Genomic DNA, 14,912 nt, shown 5'->3' with positions numbered 1-14,912 from the left:
GCTGCCTACTTTGTGTTCAAAATTGCAAAGCCTGTCTGTCTGTTTGCAGACACAGGAATTCTCCTCCAGACACTGTCCACATCCTGTGCAAATAACCCTCAACCTTTGTTTCCCCAGTAATAGATTGCAATACAGAGAAAAAAAAAGTCAAGATTTTGGGGAGACATAAAGGCAAATTATTTAGAAATCAGAAATGGTGATGAGTGAGTCTAACACACACGTGACATCGAATCCAAGCTCTGGTACGTTTTTGTGTTCTAGGCTCCATTTCTTCCTTTTAAAAAGTCTTGGGATCAGAGCTGGGGAGACAGCTCAGTAGGAGCAGTTCTACCCTAGCACGCATAAAGCCCTTGACTTGATTTCCAAATAAATCAGGTGTGGTGCTCCACAACTGCAGCCTCAGCCTTTGGAAGGCAGAGGCAGGGGGATCAGAAGGTGAAGGCTTTTGTTCGTTATGCGGCAAGTTCAAGCCCAGCCCATTGGGAATGAGAATATTCTATGAGGTCAGGTGTGGCCTGAGTCTTTATTTACTTTTCATTCACTCTACAGCGTGTGTCTAGACTCCTACCTTGCTTGATTGGAGTGAGCACTGCCTTTTCCGTGGAGCAAGATCCTGCTTAGGAGAAAAATGCCAAGGTGACATGGCTCAATGAAGAATAGGTAATACAGGGTGGCGTGGGGTGGGGTGAGGTAAAGAAAATTCTTAGTGTGAGAATCCGTGTCAGGATGACCTTTGAACCCTTGGTAACAAGATGGATAAGCAGCAGCTGAAGCTTATTTGGACAAGGAGCATGAGAATGATGCTTAAAGGGACCACAACAAAGCCTGAAGGAGGTTATTGACTGGTCCAACCTGCTACCCGGATGGGCCTCCTGTGAAACATGGCTCCTTAATCAACCATCTCTGGTAGATTACACAAGGAAGGCATACACTCAAAATTCAAACAGAAAATTGTTTCCTCTGGGCTGGCAAGGGACAAAATTAAAAAAAAAAAAAAAAAGCCCTGTAAATCTGGACTCCCAGATGTGGTTCTCAGCTGGTCTGAGTCCCTGAATGAATTACGTGCAGGCAGAGAAATTAATGCTACACACATGGAGGCCTAACTTAAAAGGAAGAATTGCATCGGAGTAGTCTCTGCCAGACATTAAGGAACTCTGGGAAGCAGCCAGAGTCCACATTGATACGGTGTGCTCTGAAGGACTCCCAGTGACATTATGGCCAAGTGCAGAAATAATGCATAATAAATGAGCAAGGGCACAAATTGAAAGGAGAGAGAGAGAATGGCACTAAAAGGAAGCCTGAGTCGCCTGCCTTTAGCACTTGGGTGGAACAAGGTGGGAGTTAACTCTCCCTTTCCTGCCGGTCGGAAATACTGCCGTGTTCTGGGTGAATTTAGTGTGCCTTACACCAGTTAGAGCCTGTAGTGGAATGATTTAAGGTGACCCCTCTTTCCTCTCGGCCTCATGCTAATTGACTTAAGAGTGAGTTATAGTCCTCAGAGAATAGCAGCCACACATTGGGGATATTTTTTAATATCAATTTCTGCAAGAGCTTTTATACAAGGAGATTGTTATAACAATTATTCCCTATACCCTTGCTCTCAGATAGATATTGATTTTTTCCCCTGCCCATTAGATGGGGAAGGAATAAATGGGTATATGCAAATGCAAAACGAGACGACAGCCACATAGGTCTTTGTGTAGTGATACAGAGCCATTGGACGAGTTGTGACTTCTGAACCTTCTTTGGAAAGTTCCGTAGATTTGGAAAGCTAGGAAGCAAGAACGAATGGTTCTCTTGACTGTAGTCTCTGGGTGAACATAAGAGTAGTAGCCTCAAACGTAAGAAACACCAACAACTGGTTTCTTCGTTGGTACAGTTTTGCCATTGACGTTTGCTTGGGGTTTGCTACTGCTCTGCATTGATGTCTAGAATAAAACATATGAGGTTTTTTAAAGGCATCTAAGAGGAATGACGGCCACAGTGCACGATGCAGAGGAGTGGGTGGGCACCTGGCTACACGTGCTGGAAACCACCAATCCTTGAGACCCACATTCTCTCGGGTATTATGCAATAAAAAATTGAATAGTAGGAATTTGTAAGCGATAGTAAATGATGTGTGCAAATGCAAATAAAATTTCCAAAGTCTATAAACATAACTTAAAAGTCAGTTTAATTAAACATGTTTCCCCTCGTGATGAATTGTGTTTGAATTAAATTTATTTCCTTTTTTTCTTCTTTCTTCTTCCTGTATGTTTCTTTGTTCATCTTAGTCAGGGTTTCTATTGCTGTGTAAAACACCATGACTAAAAGCAACACGGGGAGGAAATTGTTTGGCTTAAATTTCCACATTACAGTCTACCATTAAAGGAAGTCCGGACAGGAACAGAAGCTGTAGCTATGGCGAAGTGCTGCTTAGTGCCTCCCTCCTCATGGTTTGCACAGCCTCCTTTATATACCTCAGAATCATCTGTGCAGAGATGGCACTGCTGTTGAACAGACCAACTCCTATCAATCATTAATTAAGAAAACTCATCACAGAATTGCCAGGCCAATCTCATTAAAGAGTTTTCCCACTTGAGATTCTGCCTCCCCACGTAGGTCGACATTTTTGGCAACTTGTCAAAGTCTACAATACACTTTTTCCCACTGCTTCTTTCAGTTTCAAGACAGGATCTCATGCAGCTGTTTTGGGAGGTTGTTAAGTAGTTGAGGATGACCTTGAACTCCAGACCTTTCTATCACTATCTCCTGAGTGCTGGGGTTACATGTATACAGCACCCGCCTCCATTAAATGAAGTGATGATTTAATCTCCTAGGGCTTTGTGTATCCTAGGAAATGTTCAACCAACTAAGCTGCATTCCAAACCTAGGTTTATTCTCTTGAGTGAGAATTGAAAGGTAAAACACATTACCTGAGTGATACTGCTGCTCCAAGTTTACTGAGAGACCGCAAAACCAGTTACATGTCAACAAAATAAAGCAACATGAACAATTTGAGCAACAGAACTCTAGACTCTTGTGAACAGAGATTGTTCCAAACTACAGAAGAAAGCCAGGACATGCTCTCCCAATGTATGTGTCCCTAATGCTCAATTTAGAGTTGAATTAAAATCAATCTAACAACAACAACAACAACAACAACAACAACAACAACAGTTTTTGCCAGTGACTACTCAATGATAACCAAATTTCTATCCTACTTATGACATCTGCAGTGGTGCTGTAGCATGACCACTGTATTCATTTATTCATTTGTGTCACACATTGCTAGATATTTTGGTTAAGAAAGAAAACATGAGATTTTACTCAAGGGGACAAAATAAATAACGGTCAGGACCACAGGAGCCAAGACTTTCTAGATCTTCATGCACATATTTGTCTCCTGTTTAGCACTGACTTCCTTACCATCTCGGCAGAGGAAACTCCTGGCACCTCACAGCCATGCCTACCAACTAGGACCTTTTCCAGAGCTAAGCCCAGATGCATCCCTGGTTTCTCTTCAGAGTGTTTTTAGACAACCGCTATTTTCTGTTTGGATGTGGAAGAGCTGATGAAAACTGATGGTCTCGTTTGCCTTCCCTAGGGTGCCTGCACAGCTTAGAACTATGTTAACTTTCTGCTCTCTTTCTTCTGCTTGTCTCATAGACTGGCTGGTGCATTGTTTCTGCTGATGTGCCTTGCCACACAGCAGAGTTCTACAGCAATGCAGAAACATGTAGCTCTTGAGCACAGTGTTGAATGTTCTAGAGGGAAACTTGCACAAGGGCAAAGGAACAGGAGGCAGCACCTTACAAAACCATTTCTCTTTAAGGGGAACAAATTTCTTTAATTTTTTTTTCTTTAAAGCGAACATGAATCAACTATCTCCAGAGGTTTTTTTTTTTCAATATTCTTCTCACGTAGTGTAAAGAAGTGACTATCCATGACCTCCATCCCTGCCCGAACAGTAAATTGGCTAATAACATCATTCAAAGACAAAGGTGGACCTCTCATGAATGAATTTCTTGAGTTTCTAAGTTTACTAAATAACTGATAAAGTCTTGTGGAAAACAAATAACAATGAAGTGTAACAAGTACAGGGAATAGAAAGACAAGGCCTCCAGTTTACACTTGAGCCTAGGTCAGCCATGTTCATTCAAACACTGCAGAAAATCGTAACGATCAGGACGAAAGTGCTGCGTGTGGAACATGAACAGTGCTGAGGGCTGCCATCCCTCTTACGATCTTTTTCTTTATCAGAACTCTGTGATAGCATGGGTGTCTCAGGCATGCTAGCACCCCTGGAAGCATAAACACCTGACAGAACAATGTACATCAGGAAGGTGATAGACAGGAGCGTGTGAGGATAGACACATGTTTATATTGCAACATCTAGAACTCCAGGAGTGGGGGGTGGGGTGGGAGATGGGGAGCAGAGTGTCAGGCTATACCCTTCAGTGGCCAGCCCTGATAAACTACTTCTGACAGACAGACTCCACCCCATACAGACCCTAAATAATCTTCAGATAATGCCACTAGGAAACATAGATTCAGTTAATGAGCTATGGAACCCCTTTACATATACAAGGAAAGGTACATGGCTTACATGATCAGTTATTGATATTATAAAATATGGGTGTATATTCTACATCAAACAGGAGGGGAATCAAGTGAGAACCTAGACTCTCCGATTATTAGTGCTCTGTCTACCTTATCTAGATACATCTTCCCCTCATTTTATTAAACACAGATTGTTTTCTCACGTGGTACCTCCTGATTATACTTCTCCTTCCCTCTACCCCTGCTAGCTCCTCACCAGGTCGCCTCCCATCCGGATCCACTCCCTTTTTGTTTCTTAGTAGAAAAGAACAGGCTTCTAAGAGGTAAGGACCAGGCATAACAAAATAAAATATAACAAGATAAAGCAAAAAATATCATATTGAAGTTGTACAAGGCAAAACAAACAAACAAACGGAAGAAAAAAGCTCAAGAGAAGGCACATGAATCAGAGGCCCTCTTGTTCATACACTCAGGAAAAACATAAAAATAAACTGAGCCAGTCTGGCAGCACACAATCCTAGCACTGAGGGAAGCAGAGACAGAGGGATTACTGTGAGTTCAAGCCAGGATGGCCAAGACTACACAGAAAAACTATGTCTCAAACGCACGCACGCACACACGAGGGTTTTAAACTGAAATCTATAATATATGCTCTGAGGACTTGGTGTAGACCAGTGTAGGCCCTGTGCTTGCTGATTTGGTCTCTGTGAGTTCACATGCGCTTTACTCACTTACGGGTATTTCAAACTGCTCAAGTACAATAATTTCAAACTGCTCAAGTATAACAATAGTCCGGAACTCTTGAGCTCAATCCTTTCACACTACAAACCTTGTACAGGAAGAAGCTGGTAGAACCCACGTGGACCACTGGACTGTGCGCAAAGGTTGACGTCATTCTGTGCCTGACCAATTGGCTGACCAGGAGTGGTGGAAATCTGCAGTCACTGGCTCCTAAGCAACAACATCTCGCCCTGCATTCCTCAACCTTCTCCTCATTTTTCATTCAGGAATGTGTGGAAACACCTTGCTGCATTATGCTTGGCTTTAATGTGTTTTCTCCTTTTCATGATCTTTGTGTGAACTGAGGTGGGTAATTTGTAAAAGCAATAGAAAGAAATGCTTGGAAGATGTCTCTGCTGGAATCCCCCAGCCATCCTGAGCGCTGGGGATGACCCATGGGCTAGAGATCTCCTCTCAGTTTAACTGAGGCTATAGTTTTGCCTTATTCCACCTCAGCAGTAGTTTTCCACGCTTACACTTTCGCCTCCTTCATCATTTTCTCTTTCATTTCTTTATTCTTGGTTTATTAAAGAGGATGCTACCTTCTGCCTTCTCAGTGTCAATACGCTGGGGCTTGTTCCCACAACAAATTCAACTTCTTCCAATGCATTTCTTCCTTAAGGAGAGGATGCGGTTTTACACACTGCTGAGGTCAAGTGTCTGTGAAGCGTGTGGTCTACCTGTATGCCCAGAGGGAAGGCGGGTGAAAGAGCATGAGTGAAAAGAGGGTGGCCTTAGCTACTGAACATCTTTTATTCCCCAGTTTTAGTTAAAATGAAAAGGAAAAAAAATAGTGTACCAAAAGGCAACATTTAGAACTTAGACTATGGGCACTGTTCTTCACTGTCAACTTGAACGGATTTGAAATCACTATGAGACTCATTTTCAAGGCTTTTGAGAAAATTTCCAGAGAAATTTAATTGAGGGGAGAAGGCATTACTTGAATGTGGGCAGCACCATCCCCTGGACTGGGGTCCTGGACTGAGTAAAGGAAGGAAACGGAGTGATCCAGTTAACCACATGATTCTTGTTTTTCTGTATTCTAATCTGCCCAAGTTTGAACAAATTTCCAACACTAAAATGTCTTCGCCTGTCATGGTTTCCCTGCTGTGAAAGATTGTGTGCCTTCAACTGTGAGCCAAAAGAAATCTACATAAGTTTTTTTCATGTATTTGGTCATAGAAACAAAAAGAATGTAAGCTATGTATTAGTAAGTTTTTTCATTTAACTCTTCATGTTTGTGAGACAAATACTAAAGTTTTTGCACATATGTATAAATTAAAAGAAATAGTTCACATAATTCTATAAGTCATGGGGAAATTTATGATCACATTTTCTGTTCCATGTTCTCTTTAACACACTTCAAGATGATGTCTATAATACTCAGTTCCCCTTTCCACAAGGTCTCCAAGCTAAGAATTCCAGTATTATTATCAAAACAAGCCCCAGCCTTATAACTGATTATCTCATAATCTTTGGTTGAAGTTTAAATCAAAGGTATAATGTCTACCACAATGCTAAAGTCATAAAAGAATTCAATAAATGCTAATAATTATCTTTATATTATAGTTTTCATCAAAGTATAATTTCTTGTCCCATAGAATGGAAGCCTGATGGTCAAAGTTGACTAAATAATTGTCCTGAGAGATGCGGGTTTTTCTCTGACCATCACTCCACTCTACTGCACACCACTTCAGGTGGCATCTTAGCAGATGAGGGGACTTATCCAACATTGTTACAAATGCACAATGACAAGAAATTTGTGGAAATCATTCTTTTCCTTAAGTTCATTTGTCGATGTAGTTTAACCTGGTAATTTTCTTCTCTGTACAGAAAAAAAAACCCATTTAAACATTTAGGGATTAAGTGTTAAAAGGCTTAATCATTATTTGGAAACATGAACTCATGTACTTCTGTAGACCTAAGGGCATGAGTCCTGTTTGCAATGTATGCGTTGTGCTCTAAAATCGGAACGAAGAGGCCTGTTGAGCATTGCTGTGTTTAATTTTAACTGCCAAAAAGACTGGATTTACAATCATTTTGGAAACATGTCTGGACATAATGCTCTGGACATTAACAGCAGGCCACAGAGAAAGCTGTCCATTACAAATGACACTGTCCACTCTTGAACACAAAAGCCATCTAAGATCACTCTTATATGTTTGGTTCATTTGTTTGGGTTTTCTTACTGTTTGTTTATATGAGGTCTAGTTTTCCCCAGAAAGTATTAAGTGAAGAAAGAAGACGCATAAGAAGGTGGATGTCACTATTCCACTGACTGACACCAGGCTTGGAAAAATAGGAGGAAGCAAGCTGGGTACCGCCATTTACCTTTCTCTGCTTCAGGACTGCAGATGCAAACCAGCAAGCTCACACCCTGCCTCCATACATTCCCCACCATGGTGGACTGGACCCTCAAACTGTAAGTCTATATAAGATCATCTGACCTCAAATTGCTTCTTACCAACTATTTTCCTCATGGCAATAAGACAAATAATTTAAGAATCAAGATTATTATATCTTGATCAAAAGATTTTCCACAGTACAGTACATCAACCACTACAGCCCACAAACTTGTTCCAATTAATCTGAGGTGTATGTGCATACACACCTGTATGCACACGTATACACACACACACACACACACACACACACACACACACACACACACACACACAGTCTTATCTGTCAGACTCTCCTCTCCCTATCCTCAAATCACTCAAGCAAAATCCTGACATAAATGCATAAATAATTAAAACTCTGTGTAAAATCTTATCTTTGCTTAGTAACATGACTCTTTGAAGTAGCTTATGGCTTTCTAAATCTTCTCAAAATGTATGCATGTAGGCAAGCCAGCAAGTTACCTGAGCTCCCAGTAAACTTTTATTTGCTGAGTTACTCCTCTTTAATTTCTAGAAAGGCTTACCATTCCTTCTCCAGGGCTCCAAATGGAACTGAAATAACTCTGAACTACTGAAAGTGGGAGGGACTATTGCCTTCGTGGGATGTGCTGTGCATGAGTACATTGCTCTGGACATTAACAGCAGGCCACAGAGAAAGCTGTCCATTACAAATGACACTGCCCACTCCTGAACATAAAAGCCATCTAAGATCACTCTTACATGTTTTGTTCATTTGTTTGGGTTTTCTTAATGTTTGTTAGTATTTTGCAGGACAGGGGATTGAACTTAGGGTTCAGGCGCTCATTCTACAGCTGAGCCATGCACCCCGCTCCCTTTTGTGACATTCCTAACACTGGCCGCCAGAAGGTATGGTCTCTGTAGGAGTGCTGATTTGCCTTTAGTAGTTTCCACTTCAGCTTGTCTGTCTCCTTCAGCTCACTTCAGATGGTCCAGAAAGGCATAGACTGTTTTGGTTCTTATACTTTGTCCTTGTATCTTTATCTTGAATGGAAAAATAATTTGGTATTTTTGTACTCGTGTTCTTATCTAGAAACTTGACTTCTGGGGAAAAGAAGGCAGAAAAAGTAGGAGGCGGAGGGGGTGAGAATTGGACACATAGCTAAGTCATCCTATCACATCAGCTTTTCTAGTTGTGGGGTCACTAGTATCGAGAATTCAGAAAATACAACACCCTTGTTATTTTCAGCAGAACTGTCTGTCTCCAGCACCTTGGCAGAGAAACTCAGCGGAGCGCATGTCACAGGTTTCCAGAGCTCCTTTCTCACTTATGTAGCAAACTTTAAAAGCAATAGTTGTATTGAAGAATGGGAGGATGTGATAGAAGGACCCAGAGGGTTCAGGAACATCACAAGAAGACCATCATGGCCACTGGATCTGGACTCAGAAGACCCACCCAAACTGTTGTACCAACCAAGGACAATACATGCAGTAAGCATTGAACCCCTGTTCAGATCTAGCCAATGGACAGCTCATTCTCCACAGCTGTGTGGAGAGTGGGGACTGCCTCTGACATGAACTCTGGTGCCCCCAATTTGATCATTTCCTCTTGGTGGGGAGGCCGATGCCACACAGAGGAAGGAGAAGGAGGCAATCCAGATGAGACCTGATAGGCTGTGGTGGTGAAGAGGTCTCCTTCTGTCCGAGGTCTAGGTGAGGGGAATAAGGAGAAAGAGGGAGAAAGGGTAGGAATGGGAAAATACAAGTGAGGGGAAATAATAATAATAATAATAATAATAATAATAATAATAAGAAGAAGAAGAAGAAGAAGAAGAAGAAGAAGAAGAAGAAGAAGAACAACAACAACAACAACAACAACAACAACAACAACAACAACAATGAAATTCTCAGAACCAAATGTCATTTTCTTTTCTTTCTCAGGCATCCTTCTGTGCCACCCATATTTATAGTTTTTCTTTTATTCAACATTTGTGAGCAGTGGTTGCCTTATTTGTTGCAGTGTTTAAAGCCAGGCTGTCCTCTTAGCCAGATCAAGCATGTCTTGGCTGATTGAACATGAGTGAGTCCCTTTGCATCTTCAAGTTTCAGGCTCTACTCTGGTAGAGATCGCCCTGTCTGGCCTCTGGGAGAAGAGTATGGCTGGCTCCATGTAAGGCACAGGGACTTTCCTGTAGTAATTTCCCCAACAATGCTCCATGTAAGGCACAGTGACTTTCCTGTAGTAATTTCCCCAACAATGCTCTAAGAATTTAGCCCCACCCACCCTTTAAAAAGATACCTGTCTATCTATTGGTCTTCTCCCTTTGTAATTGTGGCTATTGTGTACCAAATACCATGAAGACTAATATACACTTTTAAATGATCATATAGGATACACAGTATTTCCCAAATTTTAATAAAATGTTGAGCACTGAGAATTCACCAGTTCCTAATTATCTTGATATCATGTAAATTACAGTCTTGAAGGATTATACTTAAAGCACACTAGAAGCATTGTAGAACAGCTTACTAACTTGCATATATCTCCTGCTCTGCTTTTAGTTCCATGACATTTCTTCATGAAGACATTCTTGGTGGAAGTATTTACACTATTGAACCTGGCAAAACCTGTAAGGAGTTGATTTACTTTTTGTTAACCTTTCTGGACTTGTTTTAGTTGTTTAATAAAACTACATCATCTCTTCGATGATTGCAGTATATACATGATATATATATATACATATATATGTATATATGCATATATATGGATATTTTCACTATTCAAAGACTGTCAGAGGATTCAGCAAAGATTTGTCCCATGAAGTTAATAAACAAAGTTTGAGCATATTTCCCTGTGGATTAACTTTATCACCCCTTGATAAAATAAATAAAAACGACAGTAAACATTTCTATCACTACCACACTCACTGTGACATTCTGTGCTGCTCCTGCTTGTAAGCAAACACATGCATTCTGATTGTATCACATCATGGTTGCGTTGCAGTACTAAGCTGGCCAGAATGACAAGAGTTTAGCAAAAGTAACTGAAGTGTGAGAATTAGTTTTCTGGCATATACCATGAAGATTGTTTCTCAGGTTGGATAAAATGATTCTACACACACACACACAAACACACACACACACACACCAGAAAAAAATATAAATTTCACTATGTACCCACATGTACAACCCCCCTCCCCCATTAGAAATGCATCAGCCTACTGCTATCCTCAGGACACATCTAATTTGTAGCTGTCAATGTTTTGGCTCCCGAGTGGATGAAGAACAAAGCATGGCCCCGCCAAAGCTGTGATCCTCTGACGCCCAGTTACTTTTACCCGTCTCAGGTGCAAGGGCGTGTCAGACCGAAGCCACAGCTGTTAGTGAGGTGGAAAATCCTTGACCAGCCTCAGCTTGTTAATAAGGAAGTAAGAGCAGCTTGGCTGTGCTCTCACTCCTAGCAGCCCACTGCTCAGGAAGCTCGGGAGCTCCTCTTTCCAGAACTTTGATTGTCACAGAATGAGCACCTAACAGGCTGGTTTCAAGCTCGTATCTGGGTGCTTGATCACCTTCATTCGTCATCTTTTGGGCTGGACGTGATCCTCATGTCTGAGCTATGGATGTCCCCTGCTGGAAATGGCTGTTCACTGCAGCTCAGGGACTTGGAACCATTGTGGCAGCTGTGGACGCATTTGTGTGTGTCAGGACATCCTGGCTGGCTGATCACATGCTTCCCTTCCCTCTAAGAAAACACACCCTGCTCCCCTACTCTTACACACCCACCCTCGTTAGCAATGGAACTTACTAAAATTTGATAACCACTCTTTATAAAGGTTTCAGCACAGTGTTCACCATATGGCCAGCTCTCAACATTTGCTTTTAAAACCTATACTCTTGTTGTATATAGTATGCATTATTTTACTTAAGCCATCAAAAGATCAATAAATTATGAGTGTAATTACTGAATTCAGGCCTTGAGAATAGGTGGCCTGCTTAAGGGTAATTTACACAGGTTAGCTTGAGTTGGCTTTACTTGTCCACTTGCCCAAAGGCTGTCTTCCCTGATACAGAGACTATGCAAAACCCTTGACTGTAGTTTTTTATTCTCAACTGCCTCCATTTGCTTCTGTATGTGTCCATTTGCAGCATTAACATCTAGTGGGCCTTGCCTTGTCTTTTTTCTATGTGTCTAATTACATTCCTTTCCCCTTTCAAAGTCTGTTTATCCAATTTTTCTCCAGAAAATTTGGGGAGATGCATTAGCTGACTTAATTTCCCTTCCAAATGTAAAGGGCTGCTCTGATAGACATCCTGTTTGACTGACAGGCATCCTGAGGTCCACATTGCTATTGCTGGGAATTTCCTCTCTGATGAAGGAAGCGGCATTTACTTACGTGCAACTTAGAATATTGTAAAGGGTGGGGGTAGAATTGGCTTCTCAGTCTGGACTGTTCTTTGGGAGTATACTTCAAGTCAAAAGCCACTCATCACTTACCAAAGGCATTATCAGTAGATGGACAGACCAGCCATTTTCCCCCATTCTGTCCAGTGTCCAGCCGATTCACAGCTGCCAATTGTTCTATCCAGTTGGGAGTTTTCACCATGTGATCAGCCCAAAGGCATCTCTCAAGCTGCCAGCACAGAGGCTTGTCGAATCTGCTAAGAAACCAGATGCAATGAATACATATCTTCTACAGCCTGGCATCTGGGACCTGAGCTTGCCAGCTGAGAAAAAAGCCCGGGCTGCATGAAGCTCGGGGTGGAGACATGGAGATCACAGAGAGAGAACAGTGGGATCATCACGTGTTTCTCATTGTGCCAGGGGGATAAAGCGCTGTTCGTGAGCATGTCAGAACTCTGTAAGGGCCAGATTAAGCATGCATGGATTACATGATGGACCAATTATGGGTTAATTATATGCTGTGGACTAACACATCATTGTTTTACTGAAAGTCTGCTCCTACTATTTTACATTTCTGGTATGCAAGTGTTTATACAATTGACTGACTGCAACTGTATTCATGAAGCGAACTATCATATTCATATATATTTATATATACGTGATACATACACAGATGCACACACATTATGTATATGTCTTCATTCTTCTTGGCTCATTAGTTATGTCCAGATAAGAACTATGAAGTTAACTTCTTACCTCCATTTTGTCAGACCATAAGTGATTGAGTATTTTTGATATAATACCCTTATTTTGTTTTCTTTAATCCTCTTTACATTTAAATTATGTAAGTAGTATTCATCCAATTCCATTCCTCTCTGTACAGTTAACCACATGATTACTGAATACCTAAATCAAGAATGGGGTGAAGGGAATGTAATATGCTGTTCATCAATATAGTTTTCAAACTCTTAGATAGAATAATAAGTCAGGAGAAAGAACTAAAAGGATAAAAAAAACAATACAGGATTCAAATCCATCCCACCTACAAATGACATAGCTCTAGACCTAAAAGACTCTAAAATTCCAGGAGAAAAAGCTTATATCTAACCAACACTTTTTTTAAAAAGAAATAGCAGCCTCAATATAAAAAAATTTATTTTTTCAATATACCAGTGATGAATTTGTCAAGACAGAAATGTTTTTGAAAGGCCTATCCACAATAGTTTCACAAAAGTAATATTTAGTAATACAACAATGAAGGAGACGAAATGTCACCATAAGATACTGAAGAAGTTAAGCAACACACTAAGACTGAAAAACCTCCAGTGTTCATAGATTGGCAGAATTCACAAGCTGTATAATCAACAGGGACCTTCAGAATCAATGTAATCTCTATCAAGTTTCTTTTCAAAAACATTTTTATTAATTTTTTGAGAATTTCATAGTCACCTCTCCATTCCCAACTCCTCAAAAATCCAAACAGCTTCCCTCCCATGGAGCTTCCTTTCCCCCTTAAACCAATCAAGGACAAGTTGTGCTGCCCATGTATTCTTGAACTTACGGTGTTTAACCAAACCAGGGCCAGAAACTTTTAGAGAAAACTAACTCCCTTCCTCTTTTTAAAAAATTTTTATTTTATTAATTTATTCTTATTACATCTCAATGGTTATCCCATCCTTTGTATCCTCCCATTCCTCTCTCCCTCCCATTTTCCCCTTATTCCCCTCCCCTATGACTGTGACTGAGGGGGACCTCCTCCCCCTGTATATACTCATAGGGTATCAAGTCTCTTCTTGGTAGCCTGCTGTCCTTCCTCTGAGTGCCATCAGGTCTCCCCATCCAGGGGACATGGTCAAATATGAGGCACCAGAGTTCATGTGAAAGTCAGACCCCACTCTCCACTCAACTGTGGAGAATGTTCTGTCCATTGGCTAGATCTGGGTAGTGGTTTGAAGTTTACAGCCTGTATTGTCCTCGGCTGGTGCCATAGTTTGAGCGGGTCCCCTGGCCCCAGATCTGGCTATCATAATGTTCTTCTTGTAGGTTTATAGGACCCTCTGGATCGGGACTCTAAATGAGAGAAGCATGGGAGAATAGCAAAGTAGAAGGATCCCCTCCTCTTTTAAGCTACAGTGCCCCACAGTAGAAATATTCGAGCCTGGAATGAACTGTGGCCATATTACATTCATCCATTCAACCAATGCCTTAAAAATATTTGTGATGCTGGAAATATTCTTCTAGTTAATGAGAACTAAGAGAAAATAAACATGAAAGAATACTATATATTTTGTTTATAAAATTCTAAGTAGAACATATACAGAAGTTGTAATAAGATATGGCCAGTAATAAAGCATTAGAAAATATGAGGTAAAAAGAAATTATTTTTTGCCTGGAAAAGACAGAAAAAAATCAGAAAAGATAAAAAGTGTTTTACCCAGTACAGGATAAAAGAAAGGACAGGAGAAAAAGGTTGATTCAATACTCAAGGCAAGACATAAAAGTGCCTTGTGAGTCAACAGGGGGTTCTAGGGCTGCACTTTTCAGGTATACAAAAAGGTTTTGGGAGCCATGCCTGGAGCATGAATAGAAATAGAGTCACTTATAGAATGTTGAATGAATAGATTATCATTTCTAAACAACAAATAAAATCCACATTAAAATTTATTTTTGAATCTCCACAATACCCCTTGTAAGCTTCAGGGCACAAAATGACACATTATTGACATTTATTAGACAGTATCTCTATAACAAATGTCTAATATAATTTATGTGCCCCACCTATTCTTGGCCTGTTGAGTTTAAAATTACCTTTGGTGGGGACTTTGTCT

The sequence above is a fragment of the Acomys minous genome, assembly GCF_964271855.1.
Source record: "Acomys minous genome assembly, chromosome: 1".
Classification (NCBI taxonomy): Eukaryota; Metazoa; Chordata; class Mammalia; order Rodentia; family Muridae; genus Acomys; species Acomys minous.
The sequence above is the reverse complement of the archived record's forward strand: the minus strand, read 5'-3'. Positions refer to the sequence as shown.